This window comes from Manacus candei, unplaced genomic scaffold (assembly GCF_025592945.1).
Source record: "Manacus candei isolate 608988 ecotype Guabito, Panama unplaced genomic scaffold, ASM2559294v1 h1tg000113l, whole genome shotgun sequence".
NCBI lineage: Eukaryota > Metazoa > Chordata > Aves > Passeriformes > Pipridae > Manacus > Manacus candei.
In genome coordinates, this window is record NW_026138161.1 from 678,176 (window position 1) to 699,090 (window position 20,915).

General features: G+C 49.4%; 1 long non-coding RNA gene across 1 annotated transcript; it reads left to right on the forward strand.

Moving 5' to 3' along the window:
* The first annotated feature begins 3,160 nt into the window (after positions 1–3,160).
* Positions 3,161–8,686, forward strand: LOC127461827 (uncharacterized). Its single transcript, XR_007900204.1, has 3 exons — positions 3,161–3,468; positions 6,915–7,005; positions 7,170–8,686. It is a non-coding gene; the product is annotated as an uncharacterized LOC127461827 (long non-coding RNA).
* The last annotated feature ends 12,229 nt before the right edge of the window (positions 8,687–20,915 follow it).

A 20,915-nucleotide genomic window follows, 5' to 3' on the forward strand; every position in this document is an offset into this window, starting at 1 on the left:
TTTGAAAAATTAGAAAACAATTAGGCTCCCTAAGCAAAGATAATCTATTGTCAGCAGGGAGGTGAGGACAATGCGGTGAGATAAGGGCAGGGCGCGGGGGGCAGGGGGTGCCTTTATGGCTGTATTTATCTTTGATTAGATAAGTCGAAACCCGTATTTTCAGCACACTCCAGAACGCTTTGGATTCAAGAATGAGTTCGCTCCGTGGGTGCCAAGAGCCATCGCGGGGCTCTTTCAAACTTGTTTGTCCTCACTAAAGACAGTCGGATTTATTTGACCTTCCAAGTCGGATTTATTTGAGTTTAATGCTCCAAGTGAAGAGGAGCCCGTTCACAGCCGGGGAGCCGCAGGGCTCGGAGCCGGGGCCGGCGGCTCTCCCGCTGCCCGCTCCCTGCCCGCAGCCTCTGCCCGCGATACGACATGGGAAAGGCCGGTCCCGATATTTTCCTAAATCCAGATTGTTGTTTTTCCCACGTACTTCGCGTCTCGGGGCTGTTTAAATTAAGCCCTTGCCACCCAGTCTGTACAGCGACTGTACTATGTCCGCTGGAGTCAGGGCTCTTCCATATCCCATGACCATGTGTCTGGTAATTTTCCCTTGCCATTTTATTTTAGTACTTATGATGTTGCAGATGAAGTCTTAAAGAGCTGCAATGTCCTCCCAGAAGGAATGTCTGCTTGGAACAGATCCTTATTGACAAGGCAGCTGTGTGGGGACCGGAACGAAGCCTTAAACCCGGCTCTAAAATCAACTAATACCCTAAAGTCTGGAGCAAGTGCGCAGAATTATAAGGCATGGGCTCGCCCGCGGCCGCGTCCTGGAGGAGCAGCGCCCTGCCCAGCCTGGGGGTGGGCTCCTCCATCGCTCCTGTCTATTGTTAATAATTTTTTACTTTATTTTCTTCTCTTTAATAAGGTGCTCACTTCGGGAAGAGCACGGATCTGAGGGTTTGTAACTTCTGGATGAGAAGGAGAAAACGCAACTCGGGGCTGAGAAAGCCCCTGGCCATTTTAACGGGAGCGGCTTTTTCTTGCCCTCGCATTTCTTCTCTTATTTTTTTCTTTCTTTTTTTTTTCTTCCCCCCCCTCCCTCCTTTAAAAGGCCGACCAAAACAAGCATCGCTCTTACTGGGAATAAGCAAATTATCCTAATGTGGCCGGCGGAACTGCTGATAGGGAAGGGCGAGGGCTGAGCCGAGGCATCCTCGCGATTCCCGAGCGGGACTTTATTTTTCCTCCTCATCAAAATTCACACAAGGAGGGGACTGACCCGCCGGGGTCTACCTGGGAGTTACTGCAAGCGAGAACCGCTCAGCATCAATGTTCGTTGTGGCCCGGGGTTGGTTTTTTGAAAAATTGGGAACCTTTCATTTTAAATCGCGGAAAGAGGTACATGTATTCCCAGAACACCCCATCCCATTTAACCCTTGAAAACCACCCAGAGAAAAAGCAGTTTCCAGCCGCTCAAAACCAAAAATAAAAATATAAACAAGGCAGATGCAAACGAGCATAAAGCTACCGAACAACACAACGGCGCGGAGCTGCCGCCGGCCGCTCTCGGTCCTTCCTTTCCCGGCAGAGCAGGAGCAGCACGGCAGCATCACCCCGGCAGCATCACCCCGCTCCCCGCTCGGGCAGAGCCCCCCAGAGCTGTCCCCCGCCGTCGGGGCCTGCCCGCTCCGCGCCCGCGGAGAGGCGGCGGTCGGACGAGGGGCCCTCCGCTCCTCGCCCCCCTTGCCCGGGCACCCATCGGCTCTGTTTGTGCGGGAAATTCATCTCTTCCCTTGTTTATTCGATGTGGCGTTATACAGCGCGAAGCGGGGATGAAGATGCAGCCCATGCAACGCTCTGCGGGTTTTCCTCGATTTCGACAGAAAGCCAAAACAAATCAGGAAAAAATAACCCGAATACATCCCCCCTGTACCCACGAACTTAGAAATAAAGCTCTTCCCCAAGCAAAAATAAATTTTATTTTTTTTCTTTAAGTGTGAGGGTCTGAAGGAAACAAATAGAGCAGCAAAATAAAACCAGCAATGTTTCTTTTTTTTTTTTTTTGGAGCCGCGTCTCGTCGGGATGAGGAACCGGGGCTGAAGGCTGGGAGCCGGCGGGGCAGAAACACAACGCTGCCGCTTGCCGAACCTTTCGAAGGCGAAATCCAAAACCGACCCATTAAGTCAATGAGGTTTGTGTTGTAGAGGCTCCTTTCCCATCCACTTGCTGTTCTGAAAAATAGATCGCATTTCGTTATCTCGAGTGAGGATCTGCAACGTGATACCGGATCCGCGCCGCCTTCCCTGCCGAATGCGAGGCGCAGGGAGACAGCCAGCTTCCCGGCTTATTCACCAACAATAAAGGATTTGTATTTTCTTTCTCTCCCTCTCTCCCCCCCCCCCCCCTTTATTATTCTATTTTTTAATGAGGAAGGACAAACCCCTCTCCATATGCACCGCTCTTCTCTCGCAGGAGCCTCTGGCCCGGCGCGGCTGCAAACCGGTGCGACCTTTAATTACTTGTTAGTAAATTGCCCTCCCGACACCTGTAAAAACAAAGCCGGTGTCCGCGGGGCGGGGGCCGCGTCCCTGCCCGGGCCCCCCGGGCCCTGCGCCCCGGGGGTGCCCGGCGCGGGGGTCCCCCCGCACCCGGCGGGGTCAGGCCCGGCCGGGGCTGCCGGAGGAGGGCAGGGCCGGGCCGGGATGGTGGGGCAGGATGAGGATAAGGATAAGGCCTTCCCGGCGTGGCCGATCCCCAGGGCACAAAGGGCTCTTTCTTCGCGCACTTACCGGGACATTTTTCAAAGGATTAGAGGTGATCACGCGTTGTTTTTTTTTTTCTCTCCGAGGGCCGATACGTCTTTCTGTCCTTGTCCCCCCTCCACCCTTATTTTCTCCTGCTTTTCCCATAGGACCCCCAGTCCCCGTCCCCCCTATTCTCTTTGCTAATGTACCTCCTGGACGCTGATTCTTTTAAGCTACGAAAAACTTCCTTTTGGGAGGTGAAACCCTCCAGCTTCTCCTGTTCAGAGGAAAGTGCTAGTGATGGTAATACGGGGTGACACTAAATAAACAGTTAAAGCAGGGCTGGAAAGATGGAGTTAATTATCCAGTGAGCTACATTTAAACCGAGACCAGGAGGGGCTGATTTGTTTTGGCGCAGGGAACTGAGAAGGAGACGAGCCATCGAGGTCTCTTTGCCCCTCTCTGGTGGCTCCTTAACTTGTCCTTGCTGTCACCAGCCCGGGGACCGGCGTCCTTTGGCCTGGGTGGGGGAGCCCCCGGCTGGGACCCCCAAACCGCGGCCAGCCCGGCCCCGAGGCCGCGGAGTTGGGAGTCTCTGTGCGAGCCGTACACGGAGGCGGGCGATTTCAGGGTGCCCAGAGGTGGGGTTTTCCCCCATATTTGTTTGCTTTTTCTTTCCTAGAAGTTAGATAAATTCTCGTCCTTGAAGCTAGCCGGTGCCTGTGCTCTCAGGTAAGTCTGCATCCGAGCAGGAGCCCCGCGATGCGCTTTTGTTTTTTAAATTTTCCCTCATTTCCCCTCCTCCTCCTTCTCTCTTTTCCTCTTTTTTCCCCCTCTCTCCTTTTTTTTTTTTTTTTTTTTTTTCTTGAGAAGTCTGATATTAATAATCCCCGTATGCCCCGCTTTCCGGGTCATTACGGTACTGCTGGTCTCTAATCAATCCTAATGCGATGGCAATTGGAGTCTCTGATGAATGCATCTCAGGTTTCTTGTAATGGCTCTACCACATTTTCCTGGACCTCCTTCTTTAACCTGAGATGCCAGGGGGACGTCTCCGTTCTCAGCTGCTGATTACTTCAAGATGTTTGGGCTGGTGTGGGGAGAGAGGGAGCGAGCGAGGCAGCCTGCCCCTGAATAATCTGGAACTGAATTGGATGAGCCATTTCCTAAATCAAAGGACAACGGCGGGGTTTAACTCCTTTTCAGCACGGAAGCCTGCCGGCTCGTCTTCCAGCCGGCACTGGCTGGGCTGCATCTCCCCCGCGTGTCCGTGTCCGCGACACGACCCCCGAGTGCCCACCCGCCCCCGGAGTGCGCGGCTCCCCCCGTCAGTGGCAGTCCCCCCACGCAGAGGGGGAGACCCCCACCCGCTGCATCCCAGCCGCTCACACCTCCCCAAAGCCCCTCAGCGCTACCGGGCGGGTCTGCACCCCCACCACGGGGGTGGCAGTCCCACGGCGGGAGGTGGGATTCCCACTCCAGGGGGGGCTGGGAGCCTCCCGCGGGCGCGCAGGGACCCGCGCGGTATCAGCGCGGCGGTTCGCGTTGTCGCGACGTTGTTTTCCTCTCGTTTCTCGGCGTAATGGCATCTGCCGGTACCCGAGACAATGGTAGTTGCAACTTCTGCAGCTTTATTTTTTTTTATATATATATATATATTATTTTTTTTTTTAAGTAAGATAATGCAGCTGGAATTCGGCTGCGGCCAAACCAGGCGCGGGGCTGCCGCGGGTTCGAGCGCTGCTTCCCCGCAACCGGCAGGATGTTCCCCCGAGATGTGCCTCCTCCGTGGAAGAAAAACACGTCCCTGCTGCCCCTCCGCAGCCACTCCGCGGCCGGCAGTAGGATGTGTCCCAGCGCAACCCGACACGTGTGGGCACCTTCGTCTGTCCCCCTGTGAGAGGAGGGTGTGCTGGAAGGGGGGGGGTGTGCGGTATAAGTATTTGAAACGAATAATTTAATTTCTCAGCGCCGGATGCGATGTAAAAATGAATCCCCGGCAGAAAATCAGTGAGGGGTAAAACCAGCCCCTTCCCCGCGGGGTTTCGCCCTCTGTGGGGAGGCAGGAGCACGGTCGCGGGGGGGGGTGTGTGGAATATAAGTACGGAGTGCGTGGATGGGTCCTCACTGCACCTCAGCGGTGCCACATCTGCCAGGAATGAGTCATTTGCGAAAGCGAAAAAAACTGCGGGCGCGTTCTCCGCTCCAGGCGGGGCTGCTGCAGCCCCGTCCCGCCGGGGTCCCGGGGCTGGAATGGGGGTGCAGGGCCACCCACGCCAAGCCCGCGCTGTAACACCCACCCTTGAGCACCCAGACATCTCACGGGCAGCGCCCCAGCGCCCAAAATACCCATGTGTGCTCACCACCGACGTGCACACACACACCTGTGCCCCTCCCCGGGGTGCTGACACCCCAAAATCCACCCGTGTGCACTCCCCCACCCACGTGTGCGGACACTCCCCCCCCGAATGCACACCCTCCTGTGTGTACAGCTCCTCATGTGGCACAGACATCCCTGCCTGCCCTCACCTGTGGGCAGGCACCCGTGTGAGCACACACCGAGCCATGTGAACGCTCCCACAGCCCTGTCCAGGTGTCCACCCACGGGTACACACCCCCACACACGCGTGAACCCCACACCCGTGACACCCACCCAGGAGCACATGGACCATCCCCACGTGTGTCCGGGGCAGGAAGACGGGTGCTCAGGAGTGGAGTGTGGGCGGGTCCCATCTGTCCCTTTTTTAGGTGATGGCTGGGGCAGGGGGGCGCTGGACATCGGGAAAACTGCAAAAAGAACCTAAACCCCCTTATTAAAAAAAGAAAGGGGAAAAAAAGGGCGTGGGGGGAAATGCAGTGTTTTTGGTTTTTTTTTTTTTTTGTGCAAGACACTGCAACAGGTTTAGTGCAAAATGCTGGAAAAGAAAATAAGTTAAATTTCAGGTCCTTCCTGGCTTAAGGAGGGTAGCTCAAGGACCCCCTCCTTTCACATCATCCTCAAGCCCAAATCCTTCTCCCCGCCCAGTCAATGCCCAGTCATGATCCATGCTCAGAGCAAGGTGGCTGGAAGGGTGGCAGCTGGACCAAGGACAGGATTTACATCCAGGGCTCTCTTTGCCTCCCTGCTTTGCATTTGGGTACTGAACAAATATTTCCATTGCTGGGGGACTGTGCCAGTTTCAGCTGGGCCAAGGGAAGAGGCACCATCAACCCCTTGTATGAGCGTGTTTGCCTGTGGTGGATCAGTGGGCACCTGCCCAGGGGGATATGGAGTTGGGGGGCAGCAGGCCCCTGCCTGCAGGGATATGGGGTCAGGGGGACAGTGGGTGTCTGCCTGCAGGGCTACAGGGTTGGGGGGCCCGTCCTGCACCCGCCGCCTCGGTGGGTTTCCGAGTGAGCTGCGAGGAGGGGACCTTTCACCTCTCATTAGTGATGCCATCAGTGGCTTGGCAGAGCAGAGCTGAGGTCATGTTACATATGGCACACAGTCTGTTCAGTGCCGGCAACGCCAGCTTTGAAATTTTAGAGAGGGGAAAGGTCACCTTGCGTAAGCCGAGGTCTGGGGGTCCTCCGCTCTGTCTGCGCCCTGGGTGGGTCTCCATATGCCTCTGTCGTCGCCAGCCTTGCTCTGTCTGGCCCTGAGAGATGCTCAGCTCATCATCTCTTCCACCTCCTGAATTTGCAGGGAATCACTTAACTGACGGGAATACTTTCACACTGCCTTTCCTTTTCCCTTCCGGAAAGTCTCTCCCAGCACTGCTTTTTTTTTTTTTTTTGTCCTTTCCCTTCCCCGCACAAACCTGTCTTGAACAACTGATTATTTTTTCAAACAACATAGAACGCAGCTTTCCAGAAGAAAATGAGTTGTCTCTGTTTATCAATAGATCTGCCCAGACGGATAAGTTTACCCTTTCTTCAGACCTGGGTGTTTAATTTCATAGACCTTCAAAAGTGTTGTGCTTCCATGGTGATTAAAACTTCTCGCTCCTGAAACTTGCTGGGGCATTTCAGGTTTCATGCCACTGGATCTCAGAAAAGCACATCTGTACAGCCGTATTTCTTTCATCTGAAGAGCCAAAAAAAAAAAAAAAAGCTAACCCAGTATATTTTGTGTTTGGAAAAATATGACACATTGCAATAAATTAATTCCTGGTTTAATTCACTACGTTGAATTTTAGTGGGCTCATGTTGGAGCATCCTCCGGAATGATTCCAGAGGTGATGACTGCAGGGAAGAAGTTACCAGTTTCTCACGTCTGATGGCTGACAGGTAAGTTCATGCCCCTTCTCAGCCCTGCTGCAGAACCTTATTTTGCACTTTATTTTTTAAATACTTGGGGCCTGATCCTTAAGCTCTTCAAGTAACTTGGCCGGGACTCTCTGGCATGCAGCTGTTGCAGGGAGATCTTCAAAAGGACATTTGCTTCTTCACAGGTCATAACTAAAAAGGCTCTAAATGAAATAGATGCTTATCTTGAGAATCCGGGAGAAGCTGGAGCTGAACCAACATGCGGTGTGGATTCGGGATACACCTTTCTGCCTGCTCCAGTGAGGCATCCAAACAGCCACATTAAAGGGAGCTCAGTCTGATTTCCTAATAGGGCTACTCGCATGGATTTTAATTTTTAAACAGAAGTACTCTTCTGCTGCCTGTCAAAGAGGGAGCTTGGGAGCAGAGGTACGAGATGGCTTATTTTCAGAAATGGAAACAGATCTGTTTATGGTTTTTGTCACAAATGATGCTCTCCCAGCACGGGGTTAAACTCTGCCCTCGGTTATTGAATGCAAATCTGTCGATTTAAATGGAGTTCACTGCAAGTGGGAACAGGATTTAGCGGTCATTTTCTGCTGCTGCCTAATCACTGTAGTCTGAAGAAAAGCAACATATGTATAATGGTAGCTGAGACGCAGGAGGGGTGGAAGCTTTCTACCAACAAGAACCACATTAAATAATTAATTCCCAATTGCCTTTCTACATTAGTGCTTTCAGCTAAAAAAGCTGGTCAGCTTTGTAAGGCCCCAGGCAATGAAACATTTGGTGCATTGTCAGTCCAAAAGTGGAGGTAATAGATATCCAGCGTGGCTGGGAAAGTGCTACTCTCCATCCTGCCATTTACATATTCCAGCTGCGCAGCCTCATTCCTCATCCCCTCCTTTGCCTTACTTAAGTTTGACAGGACAGCATCTCCTCTGAGGTGGCTGCTGAGGAAGCCAAAAATGTATTTATTTTATCAAAAAACAGAGGAGCTTATTGTTCGAGCCTAAAAATGGAGTATACAAAGTTGGTCCCTCTTTTATCAGCAGACAAATCTGATGGGTTAACAAAGAAAGGACTGAATTTCCCCCTCCTTTCCCATTTGCCCCTCCTTAACCCATCTGCTGGTCCCCCAAGCTCAGCCTGTCACCTCAGGTCACGATGGGATCTTGTGGGCTCGTACGTCATTCGCAAGAAAGATCTTGCCATGAGAAATGAGTTAACAAGCCTTTTGATGTGCAAGTCATCAGAGGCTGCTCTGCTCACCTTCTGAGACAAATATATGTGTGTGTGTGTGGAGAAAGCTGAGGAAGAAAAGGAAGCATTGGAATAAATTGCCCCAGGAGGTGGGAGATTCTCTGTTAAAAACAGGTCTAGACAAACATCTGTCAGAAAATACCGACGTCTATTTGATCTTGTCTTGGATCTGGGGAAAAGACTGAATGGTGTTGTCAAGTCCTTTTCAGCCCTGAGAGAACACAGTTGTACACATATGTATGCTCACGTGTGTGTGTGAAGGTGTATACATATATAGATACACTTTTACATGTGTGTGTGTATAAATGTATATATTTCCACACTTTTGGTGACAGGCTCTTGGCCTCCATGATACTTTGTGGCAGTGAATCTTGCAAGCTAATTACACACAAGTTTGTGTCTCTCAGCCTCATTAAATTTGAGTTTCAGTTCTGTTTAATGTCCTTTGTACCTTGAGTGGATCAGATGACAGCGTCTAATCTACTGACTGTATTTCTCTCTGCTCCCTTTTTTCTCATCTCTTTAAATATCAAGTGAAGTCATTTCAATTCTGGGAGATTTCCAGCAATTCCACTCATGGAAGAGCTCCCAAAGCACATCTGTGAACGCACATGGGGTTACACTTAGCGAGGTAAGGTCATGATAGTAGAAACTTACCTTTATTATTAGTTGTAATAGATGGGTACTTGGAGAAGCGGTTTGGCTGAGCATGAGGACAGAATGAAATATTTGGGGAGATTTTTATGAAAGGCATTCACTTTCCAAAGCATTCCTCTGCTTTAAAGTCATCATGGTCATGGCCACTGCTGGCACACCTATATCTTCTTCCCAAGCACGCAGACCTCAGCGGGACCAAGGAGCTGCAGGATGCAGCTTTGAGGAGTGTTGGCAGCTTACTTGTGTGTGTTCATGGAGGGTGGAGAGATACCAAGGGCCAGGACTTTGATCCTTTACACAGGAGCCAATATTAAATACAAACACTTCTATTAAAATTCATTTGAAAGGGAGTTTTTCCACGGCGACACATGGAGGCTTCCCTAAAGGCAGGGTCCTGTGCAGCTCAGCATTGGAGATGGAGGAGAGGCTGCTCCATGATAGAAAACTTACGCTCCAAGTAGGTGTAAAAGAAGTTTGCAGGGCTGTTGTAGACAAAATTGTACAGCAATTCCTCTCTCACTGCTGCCAGAGCACATTTACAACAGGTGATGGCAGATATTCCCTTGACACCCTGGCGAGTGCTGAGTGGAAGCAGGAGATGCTGCAGTTGAGTTCGAGGAATCAACACCAAACTTTGCAGCAGAAATTGAACCCTGAATTTCTGAAGCCAAATCTAGGATGAGCCAGGCTGAAAAGTTCTCCACAATCCAGGCTTTTAGCCCCACTCCTAGCCTTCGTGAGGTCCTGTCCATCTTATCTTTCCCAAAGATCTGCTCTCCCACAGCTAAAGCATGAGAAACCACTTGATGTTCCACCTGAAGCCACCTGCTGCTGCAGAGGACATTAGGGCAGTAGGTTGCACTCTGAGATGACCGTGGAGGGGACACACCATTACTTCTGCCAAGACCACAGCGAGGCAGCAGCCCCCTCCTGGGGACAGGCAGGGGCAGAAAGTCCTGATACTGCCTGAGAACGAGCAGCTGGAGCTCCTGAGTCCATCCTTGGGCAGGGTTTGAAAAGCAGCTGTGAGTTAAGTTCACCTTTCGGACGAACCCTCCTGGCAGATGGTGAACTGAGCTCTCCTGTGTTCATTCAAGGACTGTTTGCAACAGGGAGGAGAAGGTGACTTGTGAGCTCCTTGGGTGTACGAAACCAGCAGGGCTCTTCTAGAGTGTGCTGTGTCTCAGCTGATCACGGCATGTGACACAGGTTTTGACATCGGGACAAGGAGCTCAAGGAGCTCTTTGCAAGCCAACCTCCAGCACAGCTTGGTTAGGCTGTGCAGTAAAGGCAGAGGTGAGAGAAGGGAGTGTGACTGTCCCCTATAATTGTGTCCAAGGGGAAAGAGCTATTTAAGGGGAAGGACAAAACGGGCACAGGAAGGATGGGCACAGGCTGGCTGTGAGCACACACGAGCTGGATGCTGGAACAAGGTCTGCAGCCATCAGTACCTGATGCTCTGCAGCAAAGGTGATAGAAATCATGGCAGTTTTACAAAGGAGCTCAGTGAATGTACAAAGGGTTGAGATGGGCTGTTCCCCTGCTCTCATCTCACCTTTAGTATTTTAAGCATCACTTTTCCTGAGGTCTGCCTGCACAGGGTTGGGCAGGCATGACACTGTAGTCAAAATTCCCAGCCAGCAAGCAAGTCCCTGTTTGCCTTTCCCAGGTGGCACATTTGCATGCACTGGAAGTATCAGCCATGTCAGATAGTCTTTTGGGGGTAAGGCAGAGGAGGAAGGGGGAGGGGATCTTCCCCCCATTTTGTTTTCTACATTCCTTTTGCTGGTGAACCATTACCATTGTGGCTGAGGCGGTTTGTCTGAAGCCTCTTGGGTTTGTACTGCAGCCAGTGCTTCTGATTCTGTCTGGCCACATATTGTATTTGGCCAGTAGGCTCTCTCCAAAAATTCCTCTATTTTTTCATGTTTGGGTTTTTTCTTTCTCTGTGGCATTTTAATATCTCACAGCAGGCACCTTTACCAAGAGATTAAAGGTCTATAAACAAATGGCTGCTTCACAGGCAAGCTTTAACAAAGGTAACAAGTAAGAACCTTTTGTAGAAGAGAATTTGGGGAGAATTTCTTGAGTGCGGGTAATGCTTTTAAAACATTTCTTCCATGATGCTGAGGAATTACAAACAATTCCTGAGTTAGTATTCATGTAAACCACCAGGAATTATTCAGATAATAAAAAAATATTAAAACCATTTTAGGGAAAACTAGGTGAGAGGGAAGCTGTATTGACCTTGAAAAGTTTCTACAGTGATGAGATAAAATCCACATGCTTTTGGATGGGGAGTAGATGCAGTTCAGCTATGGGGAAGAAAAGAGAAGAGCCACAAATCCTTTGTGCTAATAATTCTTTTAACCCTCTGGTTGAAAAACCATTGGAAACGTATCCAGGGCTGTGCTGTAACTGACTTGCCACTGCAGGTCCAGCCTTTTTATTGAGGTTAGTGAAAGCACTCCAGAGCCTTGCTTGGCCTTGGGAATTGTGAAGAGCTGGATGACGAGAATCACACAGACAACAGACTTGTGCAAGGAGCAGGGATCCCTTGGCAGGGAGATGAGGAGTGGGTTTGTCCTACTGTGGACTTGTGTAAATGGAGTTTTAACTCAAACCCTTCCCTTTCCACGATCTAGAGAAGATCTTTTCCCTTTGTCATCTGAGAGTTCTCATGTTCTCCTGTTCTCTGTTAAAACTTCCCAGCTGGTAAGTCTGTGGAGCTTTTTGCCTGGCAGGGTTTCTTCTCCCACATCCATCCACTCCTGCCTGGCACGTGGTAGGGGATGCACCAGCAGGTGCTGGAAGGCTGCAAGGGCACAGGTTGGGAGTGACAACAGCTCAGAGTCCTTCCCAAGGGCTGGTTTTGGCAAATTCCAGCCAGGTCCAAAGTCATGGAGGACTCTTTACACCAAGGGAACAGCATGGTCCTGGCTCAGCATGGAGCTGGTGTGCTGTGGGATGGCCTGAGGCTATGGCCATGATGGAAGGTGCTCAGTTACAAGGACTCTGGGATGGTGGTGAAATGAAGTGCAGGGGACAACAGTGTGGAGATGGATTAGCTAATTAATGCACAGCTTGATTAGGAAGCTGGAGCCAGGAATGCAAGCCCCGCACACCTCCTCTGCCATTCCTCGTGCTGACCCCTCTCACCACAACTGCAAAGTAGGGAGCCACTGGAGTCCACTATGGGTAAAGTAAATATTGTGGTTTCAAATAGAGAATGGCTCATTCTATAGCAGAACAGAGGGTGCCTTCTCTTTGAGAAGCACAGGGGGATTATTGCAGCTCACCCAGCTGCCAGCAAGGATGCTCTTTCTGACAGTCACAAGCCCTGGTGCTGGGTGTGCCACCTGAAACCCACAGGTGAGAAGGGGATGTGCTTGGGGCTGGTGTGAACACATCCAGTGTCTCCAGAGACTGTCCATTGCCTCCTTCCCTCAAGCAGGTCCTTTGCTGGTGTTTGGGCCTCGTTTCAGGCAAGGTGCCCAGGGCAGGATGGAGTCACTGTGGTGCCAGTGGGAGCTCTGTGGGGCATGGAGCAGTGGGAGCAGGGGCAGAAGCCAGTGATGCTGGGGCAAAGGAGGGGCTGTGCCCTTCCCCACTGAAGCTGTGCAATCCTTCGTACAATCTCTTTAGCTTCGATGGCACCATGTTGATTTACAGCACTAATGCTTTGATCCAGAACGTGATGGACCATGGGACACGAATTAAAACATGAGAGATGAGCGTAAAGCTCAAGTTTCCATCTGTGGCCAGCTATTCTGTGAAGACGTGACCACAACCAGGTGTGAAGGTCTTGCAGGAGATGAGGGAAAACCAAGCCAGTCCAAACAGATTTGTTAGAATGTGAATGGGAGCGCAGCAGCGCAAGTGCTATTAATAGGATTTACACAGATTAGTAAACTAATCTGTGCATTTCAGATTGGATTTCACATTATGGAAAAGAAAATTAAGCCACATACCATGCAGACTTTCCAGGCAGTGATTTGAGAGTGTGATCTATTCGCTGGCTGCTCAGGAAAGTTGTGGCAGCTCCATTTGGTGGGTCACTGTGAGCCCAGGAGGTGACAAGGAGTGCCGAGATGTGCTGGTGGATTTGGGAGACAGACAATGAAAGGAGCAGCACTGCAGTCTGTCTAAGGAATGGCTCTTAAAATGCACTACCAGGAGGTAAAGCAGTGTCCAGCCTTGGCTCCATCACCACTGGTGCAGAGCTGTCCTCCTGACTTGACTGAAACGAAAAGGGAGGAGAGGTGTGAAGAAGAAAGGCTCATAAACCAACCGTGTCCTGGGCTGCATCAAAGGCAGAGCGGGCAGCAGGTCCAGGGAGGGGATTCTCCCCCTCTACTCTGCTCTGGAGAAACTCCACCTGGAGTTCTGAGTCCAGCTCTGGAGTGCCCAACATAAGAAGGATGTGAAGCTGCTGGAGCAAGTCCAAAGGAAGCCACAAAGATCTCAGAAAGCTGGAGCACCTCTTCTGTGGGGAAAGGCTGAGAGTTGGGGCTGTTAAGCCTGGAGAAGAGAAGGCTCCATGGAAATCGTAGAGCTCCTTCCAGTACCTAAAGGAGCCACAAGAGAGCTGGAGAAGGACCTTTCCCAAGGGCCTGGAGTGATAGGACAAGGGGAAATGGCTTCAAACTGAAAGAGAGTAGGTTTAGATTAGATATAAGGAAGGAATTCTTTACTGTGAGGGTGGTGAGGTGGAACAGGTTGCCCACAGAAGCTGTGGATGTCCCATCCCTGGAAATGTTCAAGGCCAGGTTGGATGGGGCTCTGAGCAACCTGGTCTCGTGGAAGGTGTCCCTGCTCATGGCAGGGGGATTGGAATGAGATGACCTTTAAAGACCCCTTCCAACTCAAACCAATCTATGATTCTGTGATAAATGACTTTCCCTTCTCTGTATGTGGACTGAAGAGGAGAAGAATTGGCCAAATGTTATTGAAATGGGAGGGAAAAGGCCTCCTCAAAGGTGAAGGGCAGAGTGCTCTTGCTGTGCCCTGCTCACACTCCTTCTGGTGCACAGGAGGTGGATGGTGGGCAGGAATAGGGAGGTGGGAGGCATTAGCACAGCTTAGGGAGAGACCAAGCTGTGGTCTCTCAGAACAAGCACTCAGGCCAGTTCTGAACACTGTGTAAGGGATAAGTTTAATAGTATCCTAACAATGCATTTTATATATATTATATATATATAAAAATTATATATTATATATAATATGTAATACATAATTTATGTTATATATGAAAATATACTATATAATATATTTAAATATATTTTTTAATACGTATTTTCTGTTTCATCAGTGGGGTCTAGCCTCAGTATTTTGACTGTGCCATCCCAGATGGGTGAATCTCAGCCTGGCTGTGCCTCTTGCCATGAAGGAGGGAAGTGCTGTTACTGTTGTTGTACTGAGGGGGAGATGGAAATCCAGATGTTTATTTGGTTCCCAAAGGTTAACATCAGCTAATACTGGGCTAATATTCAAGCTAATATTCAAGCTGTCTCTGAGTAGGGCTTGAAAAATGAAGTGTAACCCATCTTTCTCTTTGTGCTCCCTGTTATTTTGCAAAAATACAAGTATTTGGAACATTTCAATGGCCATTATAGTCAGGACCGAAGGAAGAACACCATTACCCTTTTAAATTTTTGTTTTAGGCCAAAGCTTTAGAACTGAGAGTGAGCTGAGCAGTCCAGTGATTTCTCTTCTTGCAGCATCTTGTTATGTTGCAGCAAATAAAAAGTCTCAAAGTTGATTCGGTTGACCTGGGAGAATGAACATTTCAGAGTTTTCCTGGACCAGGGCTGAGGATGGTAGTTAATATCAGGCACATCAGGAAGGTTTCTCTCCCTTTTCTGGCTCCTTTTCCACAGCCCTTGAGGTTTGCCTGGTCTTTGCAATGGGTGATAACTCAGCTGAAAACCATTTGTTACACCCAGGAGCCATTTGCTTGTGATAATCATGGATACATGGATATGCAGTTTGTATGCAGACAAGTATTTAGGTTTGGTGTTGAGCTGTGGCCTTGAGTAACCTGGCATGGGATGGCTTGTGCTGCCAGTCTCGATGGGAGCTGCCAGGCAGGGGATGATCTGAAAATCCTGCCTGTGTCATACACGGATGTGGAATGAATTTGCTTGAGTTCCTGGAAAACAGAACTGCTTGTACAGGTGCTGATTTTAAGAAATGTATTTGTATGTTATTTTCTGGGGCTTGTGTTTAGGTCAGTGAAATGTTTCTTCATCTTGAGTTATACCTAGGTTTTTAAAAAATCAGCTATTGGCTTTACTGATTAGACCACAACAGTCTAGTAAATTAACTCAGAAATCTAATTTTAAGTTTAAGGGAAATTTGGATCCAAAGGCATCTTTGACAAACATTCTCCTGAATTCATAGACCGTTTATTAATTTTATTTCTAAAATGGCACCTTTTTGATACCCTGGTTTATCCTCCTGAAGTGCCTTGTTGCACACAGTGCTGTCAGACCCAAAGGCTTGGAAAGCAAGATGCAACACCAGCTTTGAGATAAAATGTTTATATACAGTTAGATAGATAAATGTGATATACCTAGATTTGTATGCATTCTGGTTTGGAGACCTTCAACACCTCCGCAATTATTTGTATTTTTTGAAACAAGGAACTTAAGAATGAAGTTGATCAGGAAGCTGTGGCCGTAACCCCCCTGCCTAATTCCGCTCTCTCACCAGCTACTGAACATTGCAAAGCTCATAAATTGTGAAAGCTGGCAAATCAGAGCATTGCTTAAGTATAAGACCGAGACTTGGGGCCAGGAGATTTCAATCCTGTGTTACCTGGAATATATCATCACTGACAGACTTGTTGGGATTCGGTTTCTACCAGCTATAAAGTGAGATTCTCAAATTATGTCGTGCCAGCCTAGTTGCCTTTGATGACATGATATGCCGTTTGGAAAGGGAAGAGCCATTAGAAGTGACACAACTTGGCATCCGTCAGCCTTTTGATGCTGTTCCATGCCCCGATGAACTGAGGAAATGCGATCTGGGAAAAGTCCCCGTGGGATGGGTGGGAAATTGTTCTGAAACAGTGATTATCTTGTGGTTCCAGGTCAAAATACCATGATCTCTTGATCAAGGGTTTCTACTCAGCATGGTGTTAGTCAGTGTTTTCAGGAACATCTCGGATGCTGGAAGAGGGTGTGCTTATTAAATACAGATAAGCTGGCGATCCTGCACAAGTTTCACAGGGTGGAGACCTGGATCCTGAAACACTGGCTGTGGTGCCTATAATGGAAGTAGAGCTTGCAGGGCAGGAGGCCCTGCTTCCACTGGACTTGGCTCTGGTCAAACCCAAGCGGGAGTGTTGTCTAGTTTTGGGCTTAGATATGGCTCTGCAATTGCCTTCCAGTGTTGTTGTTAATAGCAGAAGCTTACTTTCACAGGGATATTTAATTTATTTTGGTTTCTAAAAAGATCCTCAGATTTGAGAATAGCTAAGAAATGAACAGGAATAGGCTCTACCCTGTACTTTAATCTGAGGGGCTGGTCCTCAGTCCATCAGCAAATGACTAATCCTTGATTGCTGTGAATGTCATTCACCTGAACAAGTCTTGCTTTTGTAACCCAAACTGTGAAAATTCAGAACTTTGCAGGGAGATCTGGAAGGAACAGGAGCACTTCCTACCATGTATACTTGAGCAATACTTGCTGCCATTACTGGTTAACAAAGATAAACCAAGAGCAACTGGTCAAGTTGGGACGGACTTTTCCGAAGGAATGGGATGTAGCTTTCCTGACTTGAGGCTCAGGTTAACTCTGCCTTTGGTTTGCACAAAAACCCTCCCACAGTAGCTATAGGAAGCTATTCCTAGAAGCTGAGGCCAGAAGGGATTCACTGAGACCTGCCATATGTAGCAGGAGGTGCCAAATGTCCCCCTGGCACCCCTCTCCTGGGCCAGTAAATTGTTGTGGAGCCATGGAGGACTGGCTGGCGTGGTCTGATCTGGGATCAGGCATCCTGCAGCGCTGCTGGCCAGTACAAGGCGGCCCTGCCTGGTATGCACAGCATTCCCCATGCTCTGGGAGCACTTCCAGGCTCTTCCTGATAAAACAATACCTCGAAATAGGCTGCTGTCAGCAGCCTGCTTCCAGGTACTGGTGTTTTTGGAAGTCCTGGGTTCCACCACCCTCATATGACAGAGGTCTGGGGGCTGAGGGGAAGATGGCAAATGAGAGCAGCCCCTAAACACTCCCTTCAGAATTTATCTGTGGCGTCCTGAGAGGTCCTAAACAAAAGGTTCTGCGGGGAAGACACTGAGGGGACTCAGCTGAAGCACCTCAATGCTTGCTGACTGGGAGGATGGACCTGCTGTGGTCTTGCATCCAGCCCTTGTCCTCGTGGGCAGACATGTAAAAGTGTGTCTTACTTTTCTGGCCTGGTCACAAATCTCAGGGACACCAAGCCCTGCAGGTGGTGTAAGAAGTAAAACCACCTCAATATTTTGAAGCTCTGGGGAGAACACCACTACGTTTATAGGGAAGAGGAGGAGAAGGGCTATAGCAGCCTTCAGGAACTAATTTGACTCCTCACCAAGGGGTGTTATGTGCCTAAATCCCTCCACATGCAGATGATATCATAACCTTAGAGGTTTCAGCTTTTTCTTTTACTGATACTGTTCGAGCCTTCCTCTCCTTCAAGGCCAGCACTAATGGGGCACTCAGCCCCTGCTGCCTCTGCTGCTCTTCTGCCACAGGCTCCAAGCGAGGGGACAACACGTTTAGCAGCAGCAGGTCAGGAATCTGCACCTGTCTGGGGGTGTTGACCCTCAGCCCAGTTCCCTCATGGAGTTTTGGGACCTGGCTATATTATATGTTGCCTGCAAGAGGGAGCAGAGGTTGCTCCTCTTACACAAATTCATAGTGAACCTCAAAATAAAGAATTTTCTTTTAGACTTAGTCTGGTCAGTGCTCACTTCTACCTGCATGCATACAGCAAACAGATAATGTTTTTTAACACAGGTAACCTTTATATTTTTATGTGCATTGTAAATGTGCTTGGGTTGGTACAGAGTGTTGTGTTCCAGATCTGCCTTCTGATCCTGCCTGCCTTGGTTTGCTTAAGCAGCAGTAAGCAGCAAAATCCCCAGCATTTTCCTAGGACATGGGTAAGCTGTAAATTCTCACTTGATTTATTATTTTAGGAAACTACTGGTTTAGGACATGCACAGCTCAAGCTCTGAACTAACCCTTCCCTACTCTCCTGAGCATTCCTCCCCTCTTGGCTCCTTGGACTTGGTGGGAGATGAGTGGAACATTTCTCAGATTGCCTTGATGTGGAAGTGGGTGGCTGGGAGTCAGTCCTTCAGGGCCTGTGTGTGTAGGAGCAGTTTCTCTGGAGCCTGAGTGCTTGCAGGCTCAGGGCTGCTGGTCCAGGGCCAGCCTAGTTATCGACGGGGCTATCGGTCGGCACCAGGAGGTGGCTGTAAACACAGCAAATAAATAAAAGAAGTAAACTCAGCTTTGGTGTCAGCAGCAAGTCCTTCTGCTGCTTTCAGGGGACATCCAAGTGGGATTGGGCTCCCATGGAGGCAGCGTGAGCCAGTGGGCAAAGCAACAGGGGGAGTCAGAGACCTGGCTTTGCAACCTGGCTCTGCCACCCACTGCCTGCATCGCCCTGAGCTCATCGCATCACCTCCCCTCACTGCCCTCCTCCCCTCTCCCATTCCAGCCTGGATAGCTTTGATTTCTGTGTACTGTAAGTGCCTCAGGGGAGGGGCTGCGTTTTACAGCTGCAGGCAGTGTAAGGGATACCACCAACACCGAAATCATGGGCTGTCAGCTTGCAGACTGAGAAAGAAAATGATGTGTAACGTTCTGGGAGTCCTTTTGGGTAATGTAAGATCTATCACAAAGCACTTTGGCTCCAACAGTGAAGCTTATTGATCAGCCCCAAGTACTACAGACTGTGTCTTTCTGCCCGAGAAGTAGCAGGATGAAGAATTGAAGTACTTACACAGGAGAATATCGTACATGAGTTATTGAGTAACCATCAGCTCTGCTCCAGGGCTGCTCTGTTCCTCTGGACTGCATGCAACTTCTGAGCATTTTATCTCTTTCCTTCAGCTTTTGGAGGCGTGTGCCAGCTTCTGTAGCACATAAACTAGGTGCTATTTTTATTGAATCTGGCTTTAATGCAGTAGATTTTTCACACGTGTGTTGGTTTTTTATTGTTGGTCTCATTCCTGAACTTTCTGGCACCTCTAAGCGTAAAGTCGGTTATGTGCACATTGTTTGGCAGATGAATTCCCATTTCTGGGAATCATTTTCCTTCTAAAATGTATTTTTATATTAAAAATGTGATCTGTATCTATATACTGGACCAAGACTTCAGCCCAGAGATTTCTGCAGCCAGAGATCACCACAACAGGGGATGCAGCCCTGTGAGGAGACCTCTGCTTTCCAAGCCTTGAGTATTTATATTAAAATCCTGTTTTACTGACCCAACCTCTGCCTCTTGGAGCAGCGAAATTTCCTTCTGATCAAGCCAGAAATAGGGGATAATAAGTGCTGTCTTCCAACATTGTCTCCCTTCCCAGCTTGTCTCCCTGCTAGATCAAGAGCAACCGCTCATCTCCCTGAGACTTCCCACTATCAGCTCTATCCCAGCTACCGCCTTGGCAGCCCCCCATCCTCCCTCCAGCATCCCCAGGCCCCGTGTGAAAGGCGGGGGCTCCGGGATCCAGCTGCCCACCCTCCCAAAGGTGCTGTCCCCCCTGCACAGACTGCCAGGGAAGAAGGAACCGTGGCTGTGTGTGGTTTTCTCGCCCAGGGTGACCTGGAACACATCTGCAAAGCCCTCCAAAGTAGCAGGAATGCGCTCAGTTAGGACATGATTCATCCTGCATACCGCATGGGTGGCTGCTCAGGGAGAATTCTGACATTTGCATACGCTGAGACTTTCCGCTTCTCTTGCTCTGCAACCCCTGCACTTCGTCTGGTCGAGAGCATGAGGGCTGCACAGCCAGAAAAGCCTTCCCAGAGGGGATTCCCCCCAGCTGGAGCAAAGCCAGCAGTGGTGGTCCTGGTGGTCCTCCCCCCGGGCTGCATCACGAGGCAGAAACCAGAGAAGCTGCTCCCAGCCAGGTTGAAGGATGGCTTTAGCTCCTCAGCTCCTGCTCCAAGCAAAGCTGGGACAGAGCTGCTGCCCAGGGATCAGTTAGGAACTTGGTATCTGCAGGGCAGGAAAATATTACCACAGACCTACTGCTCAGGCAAAAACCAAAGCATGGCACAGGGAAGTGCTACCAACAGGACTGAGCCAAGCACGCTGCTTCTGGGGAGGAAACAGGAATTGGGCAACAATTGGCTCTCTCTACCTTAGGGCTGCTCCCCCTGGATAACTGGATTTGCTTTGGCAGCTGCAGAGTGAGAGTCAGATCAGCCTCAAGCAGAGAGGGGACATGTTCCTGGGATTGGGAAGTGACTCCCTGTGCCCTGCCACCATCACTGGAGCTGCATGGAGCGAGTGGGACACGGCTGTGATGAATGGGAAAGGTGGAGGAACGGTGAATAACAGTAGGGAAAGGTAATGTCTTAGTGACTAATAACATAATGGGTATTACATTTTCACTGGAGCTAATAAAAAAAAATAATCTCTCAGACCTCACCTTGCTTCCTGTGGCCTAAACAGAACTTAAGAGGCATGTGCAGGCTGTTAATTGCCTCTAATGAATATAGAGCTTCAGCAAGTGAAACTGTTTCACCTGTACAGATTAGTCTATTTGAACCTACCGTCGTTCATTTTGGCATCAAAATCTTGACTAGGCAATCCTGGTACTTGGAACACAGATCTAAAGTAATATGGTAATGTGTTTAAATCCTTTAATATCAAGGGAACATAACATTTCAAGCTGTTCTCAAAAGGCTGCCAAACCCAAGTCTGACACTATGGGAAACATTTTTTTTAAAGAAAAATTTCAACCATCACAAATTTAGCAAATAGGAATTTACCTACCCCAAAAAAAGGC